General features: G+C 34.4%; 1 protein-coding gene across 2 annotated transcripts in view; it reads right to left on the bottom strand.

The window, feature by feature from the left end:
- Positions 1–7,975: 7,975 nt before the first annotated feature.
- Positions 7,976–8,275, bottom strand: part of LOC128250805 (uncharacterized) — a 151,735-nt gene continuing 151,435 nt past the window's right edge. For both annotated transcript variants that reach the window (XR_016238177.1, XR_016238175.1), the window contains one exon: positions 7,976–8,275. This exon is cut by the window's right edge and continues 44 nt beyond it. The gene's annotated coding sequence lies outside the window, so the exon portion shown is untranslated.

Here is an 8,275-nt window from a genome sequence, read left to right as displayed (position 1 = left end):
CACTATCGAAGCATCCCATTGATGCATCCAGATATTATATGATAATATGCATGGATTATCGGTAGTAACAAATATGAACGCTAAAATCAATGACGGGTCTGTGTGTTGTGATTAGCCTTATCTAGGATTAGGTTTATTGCACTAAGAATAGATATAATCCATGCAACTAAGTTCAAAACAGTTTCCATCAACAGAGATTTTAATGATGGTCATTGATTGCATTAAATGCTCTGCATACCATTATCTGATTTTTAAACATTTTAAAGAAGCCTAGAAGTAGTCGATTTCTGAAAAATAGATCCGATACATTAACTTTTTTTCTCATTCCCCGTAAAAATATATTAGCGTTAACATCTATAACAATAAAAGCGAAATTCTGTCTGTCTGTCTGGGACCCCTGTATCTCAGTCTATATTTGTTCTACATAGACATATTATACCTTTTTGGAATCAGGATGGTCCCGGGATTGAAAACATGCCTTTCATTTGGTTCTTGAACATCCAGCATTGGGATCTTTTTTTAAAGCATTTGGGTTGCCATTTCTAGCAGATAAATCTTGGCGGATACACGCCATCTTGTTTGGCGGTTGTGAGATCACGATAGAGATCGGGGGGGGGGGGATAAATGCCGTTCGCTTCGTTAATTTTTCGCCGTGATAAGAACTTTGGGACAAATTGACCAAGAGATGGAATTCAACTTGGGACTGGATAAATATAAATTACGGAATTAATTTTCATCCGCCCTTAAACTCTCATCAAACAACACCGGGCTATATACTAATTATAGAGTATTATAGTCATGCTATTTAAGCCCGTATAGTTTTGAACCGGAGGCCAAGTTAGCTCCCTGCAGGAGCTTGGTGAAGAGTCCTCACCGAGTGTCACTTTTAAGATAGTATTATACATAGGTCAGTTCGGTATGTCAAACGGTCCTTAACGGCACACCTAATCATACGAATAGTGAGTCCGAAACTAGATTCACGAGATTGCGATACCTACGAAAATATACCACTAAAATGGTAACACAAGAGACAAATCGCTGAATAAGAGACAATAATTTTATTTGTGTAGTTTTCTTATAACAAAAACCATGATATTTTTTGGATTGATCTGGAAAAGGACCCCAGAGATAGAGGTTCGATGAATTATGCATCAAGTAATTTTTTTTCTCTACATATCGCATAAACTTATAATCTTCTGACCCCCCCTCAACCTCCCAACCACCCTTGCATCAGTAACAACGGTCCTTGTTTACGTCAATCCAAAACAGACCAGCAACCACAAGAACATGATATATGCTTTAATATATTATGCATTCCTACTCTTTACCCCTCTCTCCCCTCACACTTTCTGTAGTAGTATCTTCACTGCAAACAGTGAAGATACTACTACACAACAATTAAAGAAAAAGTTAGAAAACAAAAATAAAATATTTAAGAACAAAGTCTCAGAGAAGAAAGTACAGCCCCAACATGAGGAAGGAAAAAGAAATGATAAGAAGGAAAATGATGTTTAGAAAAGACAGTGGAAATCGCTGGCCATAAATCCTGAAAAATGCAATATTGTATGTTTGACAGAAACGGACAGGGAATTGAATGTAATAAAACTCATGATCTTCGAATAATTGTGAAGGCAATCGTTGCAAACTCTGCGAATGAACTCTGGTTTCTACATTTGTATCCAAGCTTTCAGAAATATATCATGCGTCGTACGCACATGTAATTCAAATGCCAGTTCTGTGTGTATTTATAGCGATATATATATATATATATATATATATATATATATATATATTCACACATATATCTAAGTTTGTATATATAAATGTATATACGTATGCAAATATATGCATGTATATATATGGATATATATATATATATATATATATATATATATATATATATATATATATATATATATATATATATATATATATATATATATACATATGCATACATATAAACGCATGCGTATATGTATGATATCTGTATCTATATCTATCTATATATCGCTCACTCTCTCTATCTATATATCGCTCACTCTCTCTATCTATACGTATCTCGCTTTCGCTCTCTCACTCTCTGCCGGTGTCCGTGCGTGCATGTGTGTATGTGTGTGTGTGCATGTATGTGTGTGTGTGTTTATGCGTGTGCGTGTGTGTACATAAGAAGGCGAAGAATACATACGCAAGCATTGAAATGTGGTAAGAAGTCTGATTCCCATTCACACGCTTCTGGGTTCAATCCGACAGTATGCCACATTTGTTAAATATCATATACTATAATCACGGGTCGACCAAAGGACTTTCTAATGTATTTGTTACGGAGAAATTGAAAGAAGCCTCAGTCTATAAATGCCTGTATGTATGTACATTTGTGTGTGTGTGTGTGTGTGTGTGCGTGTGTGTGTGTGTGTGTGTGTGTGTGTGTGTGTGTGTGTATGTGTGTGTGTATTGTGTTTGCACTTTTACCCCACCACTGCATAACAACCATATATGTTTTGTTTAGGCTCCAGTAACTTAGCAGTTCGGCAAACGGACTAATAGAATAACAGCCTGGCGTTAAAAAATATATATTGGTGACGATCCATTGCAGTGATCTATCATGGCCGTAAGAGGGCAACTATGTTTACATTAACATTAACAAAACAAACAGCTGAAACCAAAGTTAGAGATTGTCGAATTATTCCCAGATTCCCATTGGTGGTTTTCGGTATCAACATCCGCGTTGGAGGTTCCTACCTACAGACAAAAAAATGAAAAACGGATGACAACAGTCTTTGAGTTACATCCATGTGATATACTAGTTATCATTTTATAATGACATACATATAAGACTGTACATTCGTGATTCATGTGCCAATACACATATACATATATGTATATATATATATAGAGAGAGAGGAAGATAGATAGATAGATAGATAGATAGATAGATAGATAGATAGATAGATAGATAGATAGATAGATGGATAGATAGATAGATAGATGGATAGATAGGGAGAGAGAGAGAGAGAGAGAGAGAGAGAGAGAGAAAAGATAGATAGTTAGATAGAGAGTGAGAGAGAGAGAAATGTATGTATGTATATATGTATGTATGTATATATGTATGTATGTATATATGCTTATATGTATTTCTGATAGCATTTCTACGTATGTCTTTCTGTTTCAGTAAGTAGGAATTTGTCTACAGGAAATGTCAAGAAAGCATAAATGTCGGCATTTGTGCGTGGTCATCCATTTACTCATTGCGAAATTATATAGGCATACCTACCCCTGTACATATATATATATATATATATATATATATATATATATATATATATATATATATATATATATGCATGAATATATGCATGGATATATGCCTACATAGGATTATGCATATACACTTGCATGCATGCAAGCGGACACGTTAGCCTGTGTATATATATATATATATATATATATATATATATATATATATATATATATATATATATATATATATATATACATGCATACATACATACATACATACATACATACATACATGTACCTCACTTATACTTAAAGTAATTTTTCTTGAACTACCAAACCCAAGTACACTGACCATCGTAAACATACAATCTCCATTTACGGCATCAAATTTCCTTTCTCCCTTTCACACTTTCTAGTGTCTTTGATATAATAAAAGATGAGATTGTAGTATCTCAAATCGATTATTTCCGTGTAATATTGAGATATCGCATACACATTAGATATTGCTGTATTTCTGTTGGACTTCTGATTGGTCATCTTGGTATTTACCCAATGCATTCCATTAGAAAGTCAGCAACGAGACCTAAACATAACGGCCGATATTATCTTTGCGTACGACTTTACAGAAATTACATTTGTTTCCAATTCCATAATATCTAGCTTTTTAGACACCTCTCACAAATGCATCAAATTAAAATGATACATTTTCTATTATTTTTGCACTATAAATTCCGCAACATTTTAACCTTCGCAAGAGATTTGGTACAATAAAAAATATTTCTCAGTCCATCATGTTTCTCTGTATCCCTATTAAAGAAAATAACATCGTTGTATGATTTCGCTCAGAATTCTTATAATTTTTTTCAAAAATTCTTTCATAACAATTAAGCCCTCGCGGTTTCAGTTGAATAAATTGACCGCCGGGACATATTTTGTATAAGCCTGGTACTTATTATATCGGTATTTTTCGTTGAACCACTAACTTTACGGGGATGGAAACAAGCTAACATCGGCTGTCAAGCCATGATGGGGAAGCAAACACAAACACAAAGACACAAACACACACAAACGCACTCACACACATATATATATATATATATATATAACGGGCTTCGTTCAGTTTCCGACTACCAGGTCAACTCAGGGGGCTTTGCTCGACTCCAGGCTATAGTAGAAGACACTTTATGAGGGGGGACACGCAGTGGGAATGAACCCGAGACAATGTAACTGGGAAGCTGCCTTCTTAACACGGAGCCATGCCTGCACCGAAATATGTATATGTATATATACACATGGCTACCGAATAATTGTCATATATATTTACAAATATATATATATATATATATATCAGATATAGATATATATACAGATATATATACAGATATATATATATATATATATATATATATATATATATATATATATATATGCACACATATATGAATGCATGTACTTATACATTTGTATATACGCATATGTCTATACCTATATACATGTGTATGTGTGTGTATATACAACCATAAGCATATATGTGTACATTTGTATTCACCCACACATATATACATATACATATATACATATATGCATAGATTATATATATGCATAATATATTTACATACATATATGTACACATAATGTATATATATGCATGTGTATGTATATATATATATATATATATATATATATATATATATATATATATATATATATATATATATATGTATGTATGTATATCTGCGTGCGCTTGTGTGAGTGTAGTTGCGTTTGTCTGCGCCAGTTTGTATCGGGGTGAAAGCAACCAGGAATTACATTATGATTGACAGTGGAGGTTTATTTAAAACCACTCAGGTTTTGAGTGTCAACACCAGATGGCGTTTTATGCATATATTCTCTAAAACTGTCTGTAGTAAATTTTGTACCAACTTATCATCGTCATCGTCGTTGTCGTCATCGTCATCGTCGTCGTCATCATCATCATCATCATCATCATCAACGCCATCATTGCCATCGTACCCATTATCATCAGCCTCATCATCATCATTATTGCTACAATTAACGTCGTCGTCGTCATCGTCGTTGTCATCATCATCATCATCATCATTCCTGTCATCATTATCGTCGACTTTCTTCTTATTCACACGCCTGTGGTGGCGTTTTTCAAGCTTGCCTCCGTCGTCTTCATATCAATTATCATTTTCATCTTTCCCAGTATAATTAAGAACTTCACCCGAATGTTATCGCTATTACTACCACCATCACCACCTCTATTACTACTACTACTACTACTACTACTAGTATTAATAATAATAATAATAATAATAATAATAATAATAATAATAATAATCTTTTCTACTCTTGGCAGGAGGCCCAAAGATTTTTGGGGAGGGGGCCGGTCGATTCGATCGACCCTGATACGCAAATGGTACTTAATTGAAATTTATCTACCGCAAAAGTATGAAAGGCAAAGTCGACCTAGGCAGAACTTGAACTCGCAACGTAAAGGCAAACGAAACACCGGTAGGTATTTCGCCCGGCGTCTCAACGTTTGTGCTAGCTCACTACCTTAATAATAATAATAATAAGAATAATAATAATAATAATAAGAAGAAGAAGAAGAAGAAGAAGAAGAAGAAGAAGAAGAAGAAGAAGAAGAAGAAGAAGAAGAAGAAGAAGAAGAAGAAGAAGAAGAAGAAGAAGAAGAAGTGGATGAAGAAAAAGAAAAAGAAGAAGAAGAAGAAGAAGAAGAAGAAGAAGAAGAAGAAGAAGAAGAAGAAGAAGGAGAAGAAGAAGAAGAAGAAGAAGAAGAAGAAGAAAAAGAAGAAGAAGAAGAAGAAGAAGAAGAAGAAGAAGAAGAAGAAGAAGGAGAAGAAGAAGAAGAAGAAGAAGAAGAAGAAGAAGAAGAAGAAGAAGAAGAAGAAGAAGAAGAAGAAGAAGAAGAAGAAGAAGAAGAAGAAGAAGAAGAATATAGTGTTGGTACGACCAGACACAATTGTTTGCGTGTGAGAAGAATGTAATTTTTAACGTTATTCTTTGCCTAATGTTATTCTTATTTTCACTCTCTGAGATCAAATCTCGACAAGTACAAGTGTGTGTTTTTTTTTCTTTTTTTTTTTTTCAAATAAACACAGACCTACTACAATCTTGCAGCGGTATCAACAGACATTTCCTTGAACGAACTTGACCTTTATTTCATATATATTTTTTCTTCAGTTTAACCTTCTTGGGATTAATTCCTAATCTTGGAAATGCTTGAGATATTCTTCGTCTTTAATCCCTCAAATAGACAGCATTCACGGTCGAATTCGTTGACACTGTCTTATCACCTATGGGAAATTTCGTAACTATGGAAACGCGCAGCAGCTACAAGTTCCGGTATCACGACGTTGAAGGTTTGTGACTCTCTAAAATTAGTAAATTTCCTCTCTTTTTTAAGATTCGTAACTTTTTCTTTTTGATATTAACTTCCCTCACAATAGGTGTCGAGCTGGCAGAATCGTTAGCACGCCGGACGAAATGCTTACCGGAATTGCGTCTGCTGCTGCTATGTTCTGAGTTCAAATTGCTCCAAGCTCGACTTTGTCTTTTATTCTTTCGGGGTCGATAAATTAATTATCAGTTGAGTACCGGAATCGATGTAATCGACTATTCCCCTCCACCAAATTTCAGGCATTGTACCTATAGTAGGAAGGTTTCTTAATTTCCCCCCAAACGCAGCGAGCTGTTAGAATCGTTAGCACGCCGGGAGAAATTTGTAGCGGTATTTCCTCTGCTGCTATGTGGTCGTCTTTCCCTTTTAGCCTTTTGGGGTCGATAAATCAAGCACCAGTGAAGTACTGGCGTTGCTGTGACCAAAATAACCCCTCTCCCAAAATTTTGGCCTTGTGCCTACAGTAGAAAATATTGATTTGTCCCAAATAAGAACACACTTTTGGTAATTAGCATTTGACGTTACATCCCTGTAAATTATTTCAAGAAGCGAAGCTGAGTGAAACAGTCGAAGTAATCTTTTGATCATACCAATGTTTTCTGGTCTCAAAGAATTCGAATATGTGTATAAAATTTCGAAAACGTTTTGGAGTAAACGATATGGGCGCAGACTGCTGAAAACACAAAATCTGTTGACCGGACATAAGGCAGAAACATGCATTCGTTGAGTGATATGCACACGTGATCGGGAGCGTCCGCTTGAAAGCTCTGTAACACGAGAGAAAATGCCATGTCGAAAATAATTGCAACGGAAATGGAAGGGAACGACCCAATCAAAGGGTAAACGTAAGTGTATTATGGCTGGTGACGTATCGGGACCGACATCAGTTCAAGGCTGTTCAATACAATGATAGAAAGATATATATATATATATATATATATATATATATATATATAATTGAAACAACATTCAGAGACAGTTTATTAAATACATTTAGTAAATCTTTACCTCTTGCTTCGCAGTGATTGTGTAAAATGACACAACAAGCTGATTCGCCATCGCCAGCAACAATACCAATAACGGAATAAAATAATAAAAGAGGAAATTGTACCAAAATAACATAGAACTAAATTCAATACTCCAAAAATAGAAATGGAATCTAGAGATTAATATTAATTATAATGACAGGGTATTATGTTAATTGTTCTCAATTCTTTTGAGAGTATATTTCACTGTGATGACAATGACGATGATCTTTAATTTGTGATCAACGGAACTCAGGAATAAAAACAAATAAAACAAGACAATCCATTTAACACGTTTTTCCAAAAAATTCTTTTATTGATATTTCAATAATTATTTTGATCTATTTTTCTTGTTTATGAATCTTTATATTCTTTTTTTCTGTCTCTTGATTACAGACAGCTTTTCCATGTTTCAAATTGGCTGTAATTAACTATTAGAAATTTCTGAACATAACTATACGACTCGCGGGAATCGTAAATGATATGGAGAAGTGAATTAATTCAAACACAAGTAAATCCGTTGTACGATGTTGTATAGTATAGAAGAAATAGTCTACGAGAAGGCGATCCTCGTCAGAATTGTCAC

This window comes from Octopus bimaculoides, chromosome 24 (genome assembly GCF_046866305.1).
Source record: "Octopus bimaculoides isolate indiv1 chromosome 24, ASM4686630v1, whole genome shotgun sequence".
In the NCBI taxonomy this organism is placed as follows: Eukaryota; Metazoa; Mollusca; class Cephalopoda; order Octopoda; family Octopodidae; genus Octopus; species Octopus bimaculoides.
This window is presented reverse-complemented; position numbering and strand designations above follow the sequence as displayed.